An 18,313-nucleotide genomic window follows, 5' to 3' on the forward strand; every position below is an offset into this window, starting at 1 on the left:
CATTATTTTTTGTTGTTGAGTTTTAGGAGTTTTCTGCATATTCTGGATATTAATTCCTAATATGATATATGATTTGTAAGTATTTTTTCCCATTCCGTAGGTTGCCTTTTACTCTGTGGATATTGTCTTTTGATACATAAATTTGAAAAATTTTCATGAAGTCCAATTTGTCTATTTTTTCTTCTATTTCCTATGCCTTTGGTGTCATATCCAAGAAATCATTGCTATATCAATGTTGTAAAGCCTTTGCCCTATGTTTTCTTCTAAGAGTTTTATAGTTTCAGGTCTTAGATTTAGGTCATGGATCCATTTTGAGTTAGTTTTTGTAAATGGTGTTAGGTAAGGGTCCAGCTTCATTCTTTTGCATGTGGATACCCACTTTTCAAGCACTTGTTGAAAAGATGTCTTTTCCTCCACTGAATGGCCTTGGCATTTTTGTCAAAAGTCATTAGAACGTATCTGTGAAGGTTTATTTCTGGACTGTTTATTCTGTTCTGTTGGTCTATGTGTTTGTCTTTATGTCATTACCAAACTGTTTTGATTACTGTAGCTTTGTACTAAGTTTTGAAATCAGGAAGTGTGAGTCCTCTAGTTTTGTTTTTTACTTTTTCAAAATTGTTTTGCCTATTCTGTGATTCATAAAGTTTAAATTCTGTGCATCTGGTATTATCTTAAACTTCTGATAGATTGGGATATCTTAGAAATATTTATGTATGTATGTATTGTTCCAGGTTACTAAGTTTTCTGGGTTAGTGGTTCACTTTTTATTCACCAAACTTTTATTTTAAAATCATTGTGCATGAAAATCATCCTAAAGTGTATTATGTAATTTCTATGTATATGTGTGTATTTGTGTATTGGTTCCTGTACTGAATAGCTGTGTTTTTAGAGTTCATCTGCCTATGTTGTTTTCCTTTACTCTTCCCTTGTTGTCACCTGTCACCTAAAAAGGAAACTTTATGTTTTTTAAGTTATAGGAATAATAAATATCAATTATAGAAAAAGCAAGTAAATTTTAAGAAGGAAATAAAATACACCTTATTTTTGCCACCCAGACTTTTTTCTAGGCATGTCTTAAAATCAGATTATATTGTGCCTATTGTTTTAAAACCTTCATTCCCTCAACAATAAAGTGTATATATTCCATGTTATTAACTATATGTCTGTTATGTTTTAGTATGTGTATTTATTATTGTGCTGTGTGATGATATCTTTTTTTGTAATTCTGTATTTGTATTTTACTTTTACATTTCAACTTTTCATTGCAATTAAAATTTTGTTGCTATGTCTTTGTAGATATCCATGATTTTATCCTTAGGAAAAATGTCTAGAAATGGATTTGCCAGATCAGTTTTTCAGCTTTTAATATGTAAGGCCAGATTTTCTCCTGGAAAGTTTGAGCTAATCTGTAATCTCATTCATAATGAACAAGAGTAATGTTTGTCACTTTCCTGATCCATGTTTTTTTTATTTAATCTTTAAAATAATTTCCTTTTAATCTTTATTGATTATATTGATAGGAAACCTATGGAATTATGGTTTTATTTACATTTGTTTCACTAACATTTAAATTTACAGTTTCTTGTTTTTTACTATTTCTTTTGTCAATTGCCCAATCATATTTTACCCATTTTCTTATAATATTATTCTTTAAAAATTTTTTTGTGAAGTGCTTTGCTTATTGGGATATTAAGTCCTTTTATTCATATTGCAAGTATTTTCAATTTTTGGCCTATTTTCATATTTATGATATTTTAATATGTCATCGTCTGTCATTCTTTAATTGCCTCTGACTTCTCCATTATAGACATTTTTTTCTTACATTTCCTTCTAACATTTTTATAGATTAAAAAAAATTTTGTAGTCATATTTATACTTATCTTAAATTTATTTAGTCTAGAGTGTTATTAGGGTTCTAACTGTAATTTTTCAAGTCTTGTTAATACTGTTGAATACTTCTTTCACAATTGATCTGAAATGCCACCTTCATCATTACCGTAAGTTCTCGTATCCTGGACTCTCTGCTAGTTCACTGATCTGTCTATTCCTGTGTTACTCCCTATTGTGTTAAGTCTTACAGGTTTATTACATCTGGTAAGGCCATACCCTTTCATTCCTCCTCTTAAAAAAATTATAATTTTTCTTGTCCATTTATTTATTCCATAAACTTACTGTCCATTTAAACTTTAAAGTCAGCAACTTAAATTCTGAAAAATATTTTTTGCTTGGGTTTAAGTTGTGTTAAATATGTTAATTATTCTCCATACTCAGCAGTATGGTTATGTTTTTTCATCTGTTCAGATTTTATCTTACGAACTTTGATAAAGCTTTATGGTTTTCTTCATATAGATCCTACATATTGTTTACTGCTACGAATTTTATTTTATTTTGGTAGTCATGCATAGGTTCGTGTGTCAGGTGGGCTCGTGCAGTATTTCTGACATACTTAGGCTAGAAAATGATTCATTAGCTATTTGTTATGGAATTTTAAAAATATATCCAAAAGTAAAGATAGTTCAGTGATTCCCCATTAACCTACCTTTCTTCTATTCTTGTCTAGTTAAAATCTTTTATTGTATTTGTGACTCTTTCGTCTTATATTTTTAAAATACTCACTTTTTCATACATTTATATTTAATTCTAAACATTTTCAGTTCACTGTCTTGGTATTTCTAGGCAGATATTCATAACATCTGCAAATATTAATAGTTTAAATAATTCCTTTCCAATACTTTAGAAAATCTGATATTATTGCATTGGCTGTAATTATTTAATAACTAACTTTTTAATATTAGTAGTGTGGGGATTATTTTTGCCTTACTTTTGATTTTAAATGGGAATGTTTCTAGTGTTCCTCTGTTAGGTAAGAATGCTAATTTTTATTCTTATAACATTATTAGATATGAGATTGACATAGGCAATATACTAGCTTTATGAGCTTGAGCAATTCATTTAATCTCTCTGAGCACTTCAGACTTCTTGTCTGTAAAATAAATTCATCCCACAAAGTTCTTTTCTATAACATAAAATAAAACATGTAAAGGAAGTTTTTGCACTCTCATAAGGCCTTAAAAGTTACATGTGTTTTAATGTATTTATTAAATTAATCTCACTTGTTTAACCACTTGTGATTCCCTATTTCTTCAGTGCCCAATTATACTAATTCACATTTTTCAAGAAGAATTTGTGTAGGTAGTTTTCTTAAAGGGTAGAGGGTTTCCGTAGGGCTTGCTGTGATACAAGTATTTTTATAGTTGTAATCTAAAAGGAATGCATCTGTTGACTAAAAGTGACAGAAATAAACTGAGTGTTTCCTCCATTTAGTCTGCTTATTTAGAAGGTTCTTAGATTCCCCTCTCAACTTTGACCTTGACCATGCAGTCTTGCTTGTAGTACTGTTACCACTGCCAGTGGTAAACAAAAGAATAAAAGAATGCTTGAGTAAACAAAACAGTTCCACTCTAGAGGAACACCTGGACACTCAAACAGGGTATCTGTGTGTGCCTGTTCTTTGCATGCAACTATTATTTTTTCCTATTTACTCTGTGCCATTTCTAGTTTGCATCATATAATAATGCCTTTATGTGGTGATTTTTTTCCCCTTAATTAATTGGTGATGTTATAACCACGTTACGTTATAAAAACTAATGCTGTAAGAGAATTGCCTGTATTTACCAGTACAGGGTAAATAGTAAGTACTGTAAATACTTGTTGATTGCAGGGACCAGATGACCCATTTCGTAGATTGAGACACTGTCATTGCTCTAGCTTAGTGCAGGTGTTCACGCTCAGCTCAGTAAACTGTGCTTATTGATAGGATCTAGTTGTACCAATGTGGTTCTTATGGTAAGCTATTTTGAGTGGGTTCCAGAAAATTGCAGGGGGAGGGTATCTGTAGAAAAACACTTGTGTTGGGGTGGGAGTTCAGCAGATGAAACAGGTACAGTATTATTCACAGAGGATACATTCCAAGACCCCCAGTGGCTGCCTGAAACCATGGATAGTACCGGAACCCTATAGTTACTATGTTTTTCCTATACTAATATACACAACATGGTTACACTGGACAGAGATTTCTCATCCCCTGTAAGATGCAAGATTTCATCATGCTGCTGAGAATGGCATGCAATTTAACACTTATGAATTGTTTACTTCTGGAATTTTCCATTTGGTGTTTTCAGACTGTGGTTGACCATGGAAAACTGAAACCACAGAAGGTGAAACCGCAGGGGGTGGGGCGGGACTACTGTATTCACTGTATCATTTAGACCATGTGTTGAAAACAAAGTAGAAAATGTAATGATACCATTGTATAAAATCATAGTGACTTTTTGCTTTTGACAAATCTTGTTATATTGTAGGAAGACAAGACCTAGAACAGATTTGGAGAAGGCAAATTAAATGACTGGGGACAGTCACCATAGGAGATAATCTAAAAAGATTTGGATCTTTCGTCTTGGAAATTAAGAGGATAGATTTGAAGTATATTTGGCTCCCAGTATTGGGGGGGAGGTTGTTTCTAGGACCCCTGCCCCACATACCAGAAATCAAGGATGCTCGTCACTTATGTAAAATGGTGTAGTATTTGCACGTAACCTGCACACATCCTCCCATGGACTTTAAATCACCTATAGATTACTTATAATACTGAATACAATGCAGACGCTATGCAGATAGTTGCCAGTGTGCAGCAAATTCAAGTTTTGCTTTTTTGGAACTTTCTGGAATTTTCTGAATATTTTTCTGTTTGCGGTCGGTTGAATCCGCAGATGCGGAACCTGCGGATACAGAGGCCAGCTGTAGCAAAAACTGTGACTGTGCAGGTAGGTTGAATATGGGCTTGTTTCTAAATCTCAGGCTTATGAGCTGTTGTTTCTTCCTTTCTCAATCTTGATATGACAGTTGGGCAGAAGCTCTATAGTATTTTATTTTGCTGCTGAAAACATAATGAATTTCTAGAAAATTATAGATGTGTTTATGAATGATAGATCTATAACTAATTACTAAATGGAATTTGAGGTTTTATCCTCAGTCTTCTGAGGTTTAAATCAAGGGGCATAAGCATACTTTCCCATAAGGGTGCTGTTTCACATACGTGGAAGAACAAAACTTTGTGACCCAAGATGTAGAGCTGTGACCAATGACTGGAAACTAAAGAAGACACACTTTGGCACTGTAACATAAGGAGCAGTTTTGTAACAGAGTTGTCCAAACATGGAATTAAAGGCAGAGAATTCCTTCTACACATGGCTTCAGCATATCCTAAATGGCAAATTGATGGATTTGTTGTAGAGGAAACTTAAGTATTGGATGGGTGTTTGAACTTGATGACCTGTGTGGTCCTACCAGCTCTGAGGTTTTATAATAAAATATCAGGAATCATTATCAGTTAAAGAACAATATTCTGAATGGGCTAAATCTAGAAAAAGTACAAGTTATGCTGAAACCTGGAGATGGTTGGTTTATCTTTAAAAGTTAATGAGCCACAGACTTGCTTTACATTTTTTAAACAGTACTTAAAAATTAAAAAAAAATGAAGTGATCATGGAAGAAGATAAACAGTATATACCTAGCACACAGAAGGGTATGAACTGGAAAGTAATAGTGCGCCACTCCTCTGACCACCGTGTTTCCTTCTTCAGCTAGTAATAAGGGAAAGGGAGGGCTAAGAATTATCCCCAAGTTTCTGGCTTGAGTAATAGAGTGAGTGATGGTGGTGCCATTAATGAAGAGATGAGGTAAGACTTGGAAGAACAGGAATCTGTGTGGGGCCATCTTATTGAATTGTCTTACATTATTTGTCTGATTTAATTGTTTATGTCCTGAATTTTCTGGTCTCTAGTGACATCTTGTCTTCAGAGATGTCAAATTATTTAAAAAGGAATAGGAGCTGACTTGAAGAGGTTTTTACTGGACAAATTTGGGAAAATTTGGGGTAGATTTTTGTATATTGTGTTAGGATCAAGATTTATTGTACACACTGTCATATTACTGTAACTTTATATAATAAGTCTTTATAATAAATGTAAACACAAATACACACCGAAAACCCTACTGAGATTTTGAATGTGATTGCTTTGAATCTATAGGTCAGTTTGGGGGAGAATTAACATTTTTATGAGACTGAGCCTTCCAGTCCATGAACATGGTATACCCTTCATTTCTTTGGGACTTTAATAATTTCTCCTAGTCTTTCACAGTTTTCAGTAAAGTTTGTATACATCTTTTGTTAAGACTTACACCATGGTGTTTGATTTTTTTTTTATCCTATTGTAATTGGTATTTATTTGTTTTGTTTTCTGTTTCTTTGTTACTAGTATATAGGAATACAGCTGGTTTTTGTTATGTGGACATTGATTCTATCAATCTTTAAATTTGATTCTTAATTTTAATAATTTGTCAAAAAATTCTTCTAATTTTTGATATTATGCCTAAGATTACTCTACCATAATCTAATACACCAACACTATTTTTTGTGAAACCTATTAGATTTTCTTGAGTGCTATATTGCGTTTAGATTGGGAGTCATGAATATTTGGTATTAAAATAATGTTACATAGTTTGACTTTAGAATCTGCCAGTTGTCCAAATATTTTGTTGAACGTGATTTCTTATGTATAACAAAATTAGAGAAACCAGACCCAGGAAGATGTTAGCTCTTACCATGAACTTTCTTCTAGGAATAACTAGCATAGCTGTGTATTAAATGTGTTAATTAAAGCTGCTTTAAAAACTATAATTTTACTTATGAAAATTATGCTAATTCACACTTTTCAGAAATACTCCTTGTTTCTCTTTTACTTGTTAGCCACTTGTTAAGCATTTATTAGGTGCCTGTTGTGTCCCTTCACTGCTCAGAGTTTAGATCAATGAGCGTAGGTAGGGGTTCAGGAAGCAGATAAAATAGTTGCAGTAGAGTGATACTAATCTGATGGTAGTATGTCTGAATGTTACAGGAGCAAAGGAAAGGATCATCTAATCCATACTGGAGGAAGACCCTGTGCTAAATAGTAAAAGTGCAATTGGAGTATGATTGCTGAATACAGTATATATATATGCTGTGTAAACCTTTTCTCTTCTGCCAGGTCCCTGTGAACAGATTTCTTGAAGGTTACTTTAAATTTACCTCTTTTTGCTTTCTTTTCACTAATTAGCTAACATTAACCTGAACTGATACCTCATTATGTTGGTATTTGGGTTTTTAAGGAAAATAACATTTGTTTCTTCATATCATAAATGTAAAATGTGCTAGTTGAAATTTTGGAAAATGACAAAAATCATACATAAAACATTAAAGTGAGCACATATACAGAAAAACAAACATTCAGACTAAAAGTTCTTTCTGAGCAGTAGGTAGATGAACAAATGAAGTTGTGATATAGTCTAATCTTAAACTGGTCACAAATGTTCCTTGGACAAGATCCCATATATCCATTTTACTACAGGTTATAAGTCACTGTAATTTTTTTTGGCAGAAATATTATTAGATAACTAAATGCACCATCATCAGTTTTTGTTTAATTTTATTGTTTTTTTTAATTGTAACATGGGACTAAAAGCAGTTATAAAACTTAAACTGGATAACTCTCTTATCTCATTTAGGTGTCTTTTCTCTTTGTTTTTCTCTTGAATTTAAGGCAAAAGATAGCAAAAAAAGGATGATTCTCTTGAGTAGCATGGCTTAATTTCTGATTAAAACCTAATTCATTGAATTATTTTACTTTCCAAATTGACTTGATTTATGTATTGGCAAACATAAAAATAAAAGTCTCCTTAGATTTTTTTGGTGAGGTTCTTGATGTGTGTTAGGTAGACAGAGAGGTGAGCTTTTTTATATTTAAATAGAAAAATTACTACTTGACATGTGGAGCATAGTTTATAAAATAAGGAGCTGTATCTAATCAGAGCTGCCGTAGAGTCCAATAGTGTCTATTAAAAAATCAGGATGTGAGCCAGCCTTCATGCTCAAGCGTCGTGTAAACAGGCAGATGATTGTACTTCGGTGGTCTGCTAAACGCTTAAGCATGTTTTCACGTTCTTTAAATTGTAGATGTAATCAGGTATCAGCTGTCACTTCATTTTGTGTCTTCAGTTCTTCAGATCCTTTGTCTTCCATTGTTTTCGATCCATGGCATCCTGGAATCTGAACTCAGCACTTCTAATCCTTCAGTCCCGTCTGCACTCTTCCTGCCTCCCCACAGCACGCACACAGCTGCTTTATTCAGGACCGTAGACTTTACTGAAGTGTTTGTAAAGGAAATAGAAGAAGAGCTTCACATGCTTCAAAAGTTTCTAGTAGATGTTTTTGTTCCTGACAGTCCCTCTTCCTTTTGATTCTGCCTTCATGCAGCATCCAGCATCATTGGCTTCTGTGGTTCACCTGGATGTGCCTGCCCCATTTCAAACTCCTCTCTGTGTCCAGATTTGCATACCCGAACTCTTTACAGTGTATAGAAAAACAAAGAGACCTTTTTGAAGCCACAGTACATAGAAGCCCTAAGAGATAGTGAAGATAATTTACTGAGCTACACTTAAGTTAAAAAGCTAGACTAAATGTGACATCAGCAATGTTTGATATTTATATATACATATAACATATCCACACACACCCACGTATTTCGTGTGTAGGGAAAGAGTTGTTATTGCTCATCTCTTAGTAGAATGGTGAAATTGGGAGTCATAGAAATGAACTCGAATACAACAATGAACTGGTAACTGCTCGAAAATTTTTTAAATTGAAATGATACATGTTCAAATTTTAAAAAGTAAAATGGTACTGCAAAACTTAGAAGGAAAGGTAGCATCTTTGGCCCCCATCCTGTTTCCTTTGTGATTTTTGCTTCTAAAAGGCAAGTACTTTCAAGTCTTGGCTATTTCCTCCCTATAATTTCAGCATAACATATTATTTCTCCTATTTCTTTATTTTTGAATTTTAGACTTTGCTTTTGATTTCCTAAAATAGAATATGAAGACTTGAGTTCTGTTACGCACTTTCTCTCGTCCCCATGTATAATTACATTTTTCCTCTTCCATCTTCATGGATGTTTTAGAACTTCCATAGAAAACCATCCTTAGTATTTCTATCACCGGTTTCCTGTGTGGGATCCTGATTTCTGGGTCTCCATCTGTCTTGAATTTACTCCCATATTTTGCTGAAGCAATTCCTTGAGTAGCTTTCTGAGAGAGGGTGAATGGAAGACACATTTTTAAAAATATTGCATGATAGAATGAAGGCATGTCCAAGAAATGCCTTCATTCTTTCATAAGCCACCCAGTCTACGATATTTTTGTTATAGCAACCTAGATGAACTGAGGCAATTTGACTGTATGCTTTAATCAAATCATGAGTAAATTTTAGCCAGGTATTGGCCTCGTACAAGGGAGTGACTGAAAATGGAAAAACCAGTTTTAAGAATAGGGGCCTTTTAGATGACATAGTCAAAGGTAACCTTAACAGCAAAAGAGGAAAGAAGATAGCTAGGAAAACAAAGAACAGAACAGTAGAGATTAAAGCATGACAGTCACTGGTCTTGATCTGTGAGTCTTGATCTGGAGGTCTTCGGTTGAAGACCTCTGCTTCCAATGATCTTTTGCTTCTGGAAGCTTCCTAAGAATCCTCAGCTTGAGGTGTCTGGTTGGAACAGTCATCCAGTGATTCAAGGCTGGGTTACACCGTTTTAATTGAGCAACATGATTCCGAGGAGTCTTAGAGTAGGTAACAGTAGGTAAGTTCTTTCCATCAGGTGCAAGGCCTGTATTTCTCTGTCTCTTCCAGAAGACTGTGTCTCCAGGTTTCAGGTCACGTAGGACTTGTTCACCAGGATGTCGTACCTGCTGATGGTAAGACTGAGTATATTGAGTCCCTGGCAGAGAGTGTTTGGCCTTGTCTGCTTGCCGGAGCGTGGAGTCTAGTATCAGAGAACATTCCTAGGAACGTGGGCTGGCCTGCTCTAAGTCATAACTGGAGATTGGCTGAGCTCCAGGAAGAATTGACTTCATTGTCATTAAAGCCAATGGCTTTATCTTAGGCCAGAGAAGCTTGAGAGACTCTGAGACCTTGGCTAGTATTAGTATTAATTCCCTTTGTTCTTTCTCCCTTTCTTGAAGATTGGAGGTGTTAAGGACAGTGAAGTTTCTTGAGTAAGTGGAAGGGCTTTGGAAAACTCCTTAATAACAGCTTCAGCAAAATGGGTACCGCTCATCAGAGAGAAAGATTGGAATTCCTCAGGCTGGGAACACAAAATCAAGTACTTTTTTTGTTGCTTTTGTTGTTGTTACTGTTTGAGCTGTGTATTTCCAACAAGGAAAGGCTTATGTCTACCCCATAATAAACAAAACTGGGTGAGGACTTGTTGAAAAATTGGAGGGTGACTCTGTGAACTCCTGGGGTGTAACTATCCATTTGTATTGTTGATTTTCCCAAGGCAAACAAGTGTGAGTACTTTGATGTAAAGGAACACTACAGAAAGACACTTGTACAAATATGAAATATATATCTTCAAGGGGCAGTGAAGATAAAGTAGTATTTTGGCTTGGTTATGTAGGAAGGTGAGGTGGGAGGGGAGGTGAATTATCTTACTGTGACCCTAAGGTCCTGAATAAATTTATATTCCTTCCCATTGTATTTTTGATTTTGTTGTAAATCAGGAAGACTGGGTGTTACAAGGATTAGTATGAGGTATAATGATTCCTTTCTCCATAAAGTGTTCATTTGTTGGTTTTAGTCCTTCTCTTAGCTTCTGCATTTAGAGAATATTGTCCAAATTTGGGTAGATGTTTAGATGGGACAATCCAAGCCTTGATGCGTTTAGCTCCCATAACAAATGAAAATGTCATTATTTTGCTGGGTGTAGAATTCTAGATTAACAGTTGTTTTCTTTCAGTATTTTAAGGTATTCTTCTGTTTTCTGTTGATTCTGTTGAGAAATCACTGTAGTCCAGTTAACCATTCCCTTGCAGGTAATGTGTCTGCATTACTGTGCTTCCTTTTTGGGTCATTTTCTCTCTGCCTGAAGATCACCCTGCTGCTGTGGTTCATAATACTCCTTGAATCTGTAATTTGTTGTCGTTAGTTTTAGAAAATTCTCAGCCATTGTCTTTTAAAATACTGGTTGTGACCTCTGTTTATTTTTTTGTTTGTTTCTTCTTTCTTGATGGGATCCAATTTTATGTATGCTAACTCTTCTCAACTGTATTATTTATATCTCTTACTTTCTCCTTCATAATTTTCATCATTTTGTCATTCTGTTCTTAATTTTGTATAATTTCTTATAATCTCTCTCCCAGTCTGTTAATAATCCCGTTTGATGTGCTTCTGCTTTTAAACTCACCCATAGTATTATTCGATGCAGTTACGTTTTTCATTTTTAGAATTTTTTCCTCCTCAGAAGTCTGTTGCGGCCTGTTCTTGGGCTTTGAGGCTGCGAGGATTCTCCGGCCTTCATCATCTCGAGCACAGCGTGCACAGTTGCACACCGCATAGACTGGGGCCCTTGTGAGTCTGTCTGTTCGCAGTTCCTGCTAGTTCTGGCTCCTTGTGAGCCTGGTTATTTTGTTATTATGTTAGATGTTATGTTTGGAAGTTTTCTGTAGAAAGAACTTTATGCCTAGGAGATAGTATCTTCTACAGTGAACATTTTTATTTGGTGCCTGAAGGAGCTAGCAGTCTGGGACTCCATCTCTTTTTAAGCTTTGATATTTGAAGCTGAGCTGCAGTCCTCATGAGAGCCAGGACACCTGTTCATATTGCTCTTAGAGTATTGCTCTTGAGGACCTCAGCAAAGTGCGTGGGCACTCCCTGACACCCCTTGCTTTTTCCTCCCTGGCTTTAGTGGTCCTTGGACTGTAAATTTTATCTCCTTAGCCCTACAGAACTATCCAAGGCATCATTCAGCTCCTCAATAGCCTCTTTGTAGAACTAAACATATCTCTTTGACTGTCATTAAATCCTGAGTTAGCTTGTTTAATTATCTACTTCTTGTACCATATAAATTGCTTTTATTTTATTATAGTTTTTCTTATAACCTCAGACCAGTGGTATTCTCTTTTTTGTTTGTTTGAATAACTGGAATCTTTTTTTTTTTTTCAAGTGAAATATTTGTAGAAAAGAAAAAGGCAATAAAAAGAAGATGTGTTTAGGTTGAAGCAGGGCCAAAGTCTTGATTCTTTCCTTGCTTCCTTCCCTTTACCCCTTACTGCTCCTGAGTGAGCTCATTAAAGTTTTAAGGCTCTATGAAAGTTGGAAAAGCTTGTCTTGAAAGAAAGCCTCACATCAAAAGCTTCTAAACATATTTGAGGTATATAAAGATATATAATAAAAAACATAATGAACACCTCTATTTTTCTACTTGAGGAATAAAGCTAAGTGAAAGCTCCTTGTGTGCTCTTTGTGGGCGTGAGAGTCGTGCTTGCCCACCAAAGATATCCATGTCCTTTGAAAATGTTGTTACGTGGCAACAGGAAATTAAAGTTGCAGATGGAATTAAGGTTTCTAATCAGTTGACCTTAAAGCAGGAAGATTATTCTGGATTATCTGAGTGGGCCCAGTGTAATCACAAGGGTCCTTAAAAGTGGAAGAGGAAGATAGAAGTGTTAGAGAAAGAGGTGTGACAACAGAAGCAAGGTCAGAGTGATGGCACATGAGAAGGACTTGACCCACTGTTTCTTGCCTTGAAGATGGAGGAAGAGTTCCATGAACAAAGGGATATAGTGGTTGCCTCTGTAGGTTGGAAAAGGCAGGGAAACTGATTCTCCACCTGGGCCTCCAGAAAAGAGTGCTGCCTGCTAGCACCTTCATCTTAGCTCACTGAGACCCATATTGGACTTCCAGCCTACAGATCTGCAAGATCATAAATCTGCATTATTTTAAGCCACGTTTGTGGTAGCTTGTTGGAACAGCAATAAGAAACTATTATACCCTCTCTGATCAAATTTACATCTCTCACCCTAGAAGTAATCAGCAACCTGATGTTAAAATTCCTATGAATGCCTTTATATGTCTGTATTTTATATATATATATATATGTTACGTGGTCCTGTGCACGTGTTTAAATGTCATAAATGGTGTTGAGTGGTACTTAGTCCACAACGTTGTTTCAGACATTGTTTTTGAGACACCAACATTGGTACATATAGCTATCTCTTACTCATTTTATTGCCATAAATTTCATTGTAACTTGTGAAAACCATGTATCTGTTCTCTTGATGCATATCTGGATTGTTTGATAAACAGCTTTTTTCTGAAAGGAACCAGCATTTTAAAATGAAAAGATTTCACTGTAAAATCTTTATTTCTGGCATATCTTTCAGTTAAAACATTCACAATGTTCTATAGTTGTGCTGTCCAGTACAGTAGCCACTAGCCACATGTGGCTGTTTAAATTTAAATTAATTAGAATGGAGTAGAATGTAAAGTTCCATTCCTCATTCACACCACCCTTATTTCAAGTGCCCAGTGCTCACGTGAGGCTGGTGGCTCCTGTACTGGGCGGAGCAGACCCGGAGCGTGTCACCTCACAGAGCACTGTGTGTGTGCAGTGCTCGCCGTTGTGGGAGCCTTAGGCACGCTCTTCAGGGTCCGTGTGCCCTTCACATTACCAGAGCCCCTGCATCATGCATATCCTGACCTTTTCTTTAACAGATGATACTTGGGAGCAAGGCTGCTGAGGTCTGAATTCCAGCTAGCTGTTTTGACTTTGGCCACTACTAGACTGTTCTCATCTGTAAAATGGCACTAGTGGCCTGTTCTTGGCCTTACATGCGTTAATACATACCAAATACTTAGAATGGTACCTGGTGCGTTGTGAATGTACGCGAGCACTGGTGGTTCTTACTGCTGTAGAAGTGATGTCTGCCTGATCGCTGTAGATATTCGAGTGTGTGACCCCTCCTTTTAGTAGCAAGTTCAACAACAATACTTTCTGGGCAGTGACTCCCAGTTTCTGCCGTCTTTCCGCCTTTCCTCATGGGCATATTTCTTAAGAGTTGCTTGTTCCTTGCTTTCTGTGTACTCCTCAGCCCACTCCAGAATGGCTTCTGCTGCCACCATTCCATTAATTCTACTTGCTAATGTCACCATTCTCTACATTGCTAAACCCAGCAACACTTAGGAGCCAAGATCACAGAATGGTTAAGAATTCAGGTTCTGGATCTGTGTGGCTTGCTGGCTTTGTGACCCTGAGTATGTCGCTTACCTTCCCTAGGCCCTAATTTATTCATCTGTAAAATGGGGATAAAGAAGCTCTCTTACAGTGTTGTTGTGAGAAAGGAATGAGTCACTACCTTTACGATTCTTCCAACATTGTGGTCCTTCAGTGGGTCCCTCCTGTCACCACCCCCGTCTTACACTTCAGCGCAGTTTCCCTTTCTGAAACATCTCTAAGTTCTGGTTTTTTATACTGCACTCATTCTTATTTTATACGTATGACTTCTCCTCCTCCTTCTGGGGGACCTCCTTGTCTTCTGCTTCAGATGTAAATGTTGGCCTTCCTCAGAGCTGGATGCCTCAGAGTCTAGATGTCAGCCTTGTTTTTTCCTCTTTCACTGTCCCCTGAGGTAGTACCGTCGATTTGCAGGCTTCAGGTGCTGTTTGTGCCCTGAGGACTGTCAAGTCTGCATCTCCAGGCCAGGCCTGGGTTCTGAGCTCCGGACTCATTCATATGCTCATCCACACACTCCATTCTGATGTATCACACGTTTCTCAAACTGAACGCATTCAAATTTGAACCACTTCTTAGTATTCTCCTTTGTATTTAGTGGCAACATTATTCACCCAATCGCTTATGAGTTATCTTGGATGCATTTCTCTGTCAGTGCCCAATATTGCAGGCGGTCACCAAATCCTGTTGACCCTTATGTCCACAATATAACCCATTCTGTGCATGTCTCACTTTGTAAGTTTTCTTCCTTTCTTCTCTCTGCTCTTTTTTCCTGAAGCTCCTACTTATTTGTGTATTGGATTTCATGGACTGGTTCTCTGGTGTCCTGACTTTCGTTCCCATTTCTTTACCTTAGTTTTATTGCTCTGTTTTCTAGGCTGCTTCTTCAGTTTACCCTCCGTCCCGCCAGCTGCTGCTGGGAGGGGAGGCTTGTGCTCTGCTCTCTGCTGTTGGAGGGTTTCGCTGTGCAGACCTAATTGGTTCTCAGCTTTGTCCGCTCTCAGCTTCTGGTTTAGTTTTCTTGGATCCTCTTAATCAGCTCCTCTTTGTCCACTTACATTCTGGCTTCCAAATTTTTATGCTGTCTTCTTCCATTTTTCATCCTTTATGGGTTTATGTCTTTAAAACATTTCCTTTCCCATAGTTTTTAGTAGGATTTAGGAGGGGAGTGAAGTTTGATATCTGTGTTCAGTACGTTATTTTGCCTAAACAAGACTCATTTTTTAACCCCTCTTTTACCACCATTTTACGTTTGCGACTCATCCTCCCATGTGTTAAAGGCAAGCGTTCATCATGGCCGCGCCCTCTTCTTTCTGCTCTTCTCACGTTCACACGCTGTCTCGGCTTTGATTTATTTGTTTTTAAAGGTGCTATTTTGTTGTCATACTCACTTGTTTTGTACACTCCTTGAAGTGAAGTACACATACTTTGCACCCTCTCTGGAGGCAGCTGGCATAAGTGCCCCCCCCCCCCCCGCCTCTCCCTTGGGTGGGGCTGTGGGCGTTCTTCCCTGATGCTAAGCTGCTGCCGCTTCCCTTTGCTCCTTGCTGAGCGTTGAGACCCCGGCTGTGCTGCTGTGGTTTCGTGCCAGCTGTTCCCCTTCCCGGGGTGTCTCGTGTAACTCCTGATCTTCCCAACCCCTCCGTCCTTTCCTGACACACTTCTTAAGTCCTAAGACTCTCTGCTTCAGTAGACTCTTTCTGAAGCTTTCTTGCAACCCTTGAAGGTGCAGTTGACCATCCCTCTGCTTGTAGCGCAGAGCTAGGAAGTGAATCTTTTTCTAATCCAGTGTGCTTTTTTACTAAAAAGTGACTGTGTGAATGGCTAGATAAATAAGTGAGCTCTGTAAACCACAAAACACTGTTATATTATGACTGTAATTATGTTAAGTGATTTTCAAGAGACAGTTGCCTTTTTGATAATCATACATCTTTCTAAAGCTTCATTTTTAATTCTCCCATTTTACTTTTCTGATAATTTTATAAAATATAAAACATGAAACTACTTGGGATAGGGGAGAGGACTGATTTCAGATTAGAATTTTTTAGTTCCTTGCAGAGAAATTTCCACATAATGACTTGGCCGTTCTTAAATAAAGCCCAGGGCTAGTGAATGGTTAAATCTCTGGCTAAATTTATTTCCTCTCAGAGCACTCTCTCTCCTTAAAGGGCTCAAGTCTAGGACGTTATCCTCAACGGTAGACATAACAGAGTGTTGCACTCTTGGGTTGACCATGTGGTTAAATTAATAACATGCGCATGAAAGTTGGGGTCTTAGTCTGACCCCAATTGCATTTTATTTTTGTGTCACCCTCTTTAATACCCTTTCAAGTCTTTCAGAAATCACTTAGACTTGGTGAATATTAGCTATAGATATTCTTAATGTATTTTTAATATAATGTGTGCCCATGGTGCTTTACTAGAAAGCACTTGTAAAACTGTCATAAAACAAATCTTTTTTTTTTTTTTTTTTTCAGAAAAATAATGTAACTGGGACTTGTTTTTGCAACTAAGGATTTGGTGTAAATATATCATAAAAACAAAGATAAAGTTATGTAAGCTTTATTAACAATTTAAAATAATAAAGTATTAAATAAACCTGATAGTTTTTTTTTAAGGACTTACTCATTTGTTCACTCAACTCCACTCTCTTCAGAACTCCAGCTCTACCACTCTGCCCTCAGTTTTAGTATTTGACCTCATCTCCAACATCAGAAAAATGTGAAAGCCATCAGAATGAGGAATCCCTGGCTTTTTGCCTCTGAACCAACTTCTTTGCACCCGTGTCTCTCCTTCCCTCCAGCCGCTTTCCTCCTGCTGCAGAGGAGGACGCATCTCCCCTTCCAGCTGAGTCTCATCTCTCCCCAGTGTTCTGGTCTTTGCTCTTCCGGTTTTCCCTGTCACCTCCTTTCCCCTGGGTTCTTCCTCTCAGTACTAAACATATTGAAGTCTCTTCCATCTTAAAAAAGTTCTTTAACCTTGTATGTAACTCTGCTGCCTTAATTTCTCCCCGCCAAAGAATCACCTGCATGTACTGTCTCAGCCGAGTTAGGCCCCGTTCGGCCCTCGGCCCCGTGCGGTGCAGACCCCGCCACCGCACCACCGCACCGCCCCGCCACCGCGCCACCCCGTCACCCCTCCACCGCGCCACCCCGCCACCCCGCCACCCCGTCACCCCTCCACCGCACCACCGCACCACTCCACCACCCCGCCACCGCACCACCGCACCACCGCACCACCGCAGTGGGTTTTGCCTCATCCAGCACCAAAGTCTGTGGACGCGACTCGGCCCTCGCCTCGCTAGACCTCTCTGCGCTTTTGATGCTGTTTACTGTCCTGCCCTCTTGGGGGAGTCTCTTTCTCGACAGTCCTTCTGTTCGGTCTCCCCTCACGTACTCTGGTGGCTCTGATGGCTGCAGGTATGTGCTGATGTCCTCAGCTTTCTCTTGGGCTTTAGACATGTTTGTTCAGGTTATCATCCCCACGTGGGTGTCTCACAGGGGACCTGTACCTCCCGGCTCCCTCAGAGCTCTCCCTCCTGCTGCGTTTATTCAGTGCGTAAGGTTGTCGTTAGCCTGTTCGCCGAGGCCGACGTCGTTGTCTCCGATGCCTCTTCCTTCTCATCCCCGGCATTCTGTCCCCAAGTGCTGCAGGTTCCACCTCACAGCTCCGGTCCGTCTGCTCTCCGCAGCAGCCACCGTCACCTCTCACCCGATGTCACCTGCGTCATTCTAACACTGTTGACTTCTGACTGGTCTCTGCCTCCTGCTCTTATTTACTCCCCCGAAGCCTTCAAAAGGCAGCCAAAGATGTTTGCCCCAAACAAAATAGAATGGATATTCTCCTGTTTAAAAATCTTTAATGGAATACTTCCTCTTGTTCTTGGAGTAAAAAGACTTTTATGATCTGGTTCCTAATTATATTCCTGGCCTCATCTCCCATTGTTTACTATATCTGTTCTTCAAATGATTTTCCCTTACCTCACATGCCTTCATACTGTGTTCCCCTCTTAACTCACTCACACACACACCCACACACACACCCCTTAAATTAGCAGTTCTCAAAAGTGTGATCTGGGAGCCCCTCGGTGTCCCCAAAATCCTTTCAGAGGGTCTGCAAGATCAATGCTGTTTTCATAATAGTGCTGTGTTGTGTGCT

General features: G+C 38.0%; 1 protein-coding gene across 5 annotated transcripts in view; it reads left to right on the forward strand.

The window, feature by feature from the left end:
• Positions 1-18,313, forward strand: part of CDK8 (cyclin dependent kinase 8) — an 85,573-nt gene that overhangs the window by 14,947 nt on the left and 52,313 nt on the right. The gene's annotated exons all lie outside the window — the stretch shown is intronic.

Source organism: Camelus bactrianus, chromosome 14, assembly GCF_048773025.1.
Source record: "Camelus bactrianus isolate YW-2024 breed Bactrian camel chromosome 14, ASM4877302v1, whole genome shotgun sequence".
Taxonomy (NCBI): Eukaryota; Metazoa; Chordata; class Mammalia; order Artiodactyla; family Camelidae; genus Camelus; species Camelus bactrianus.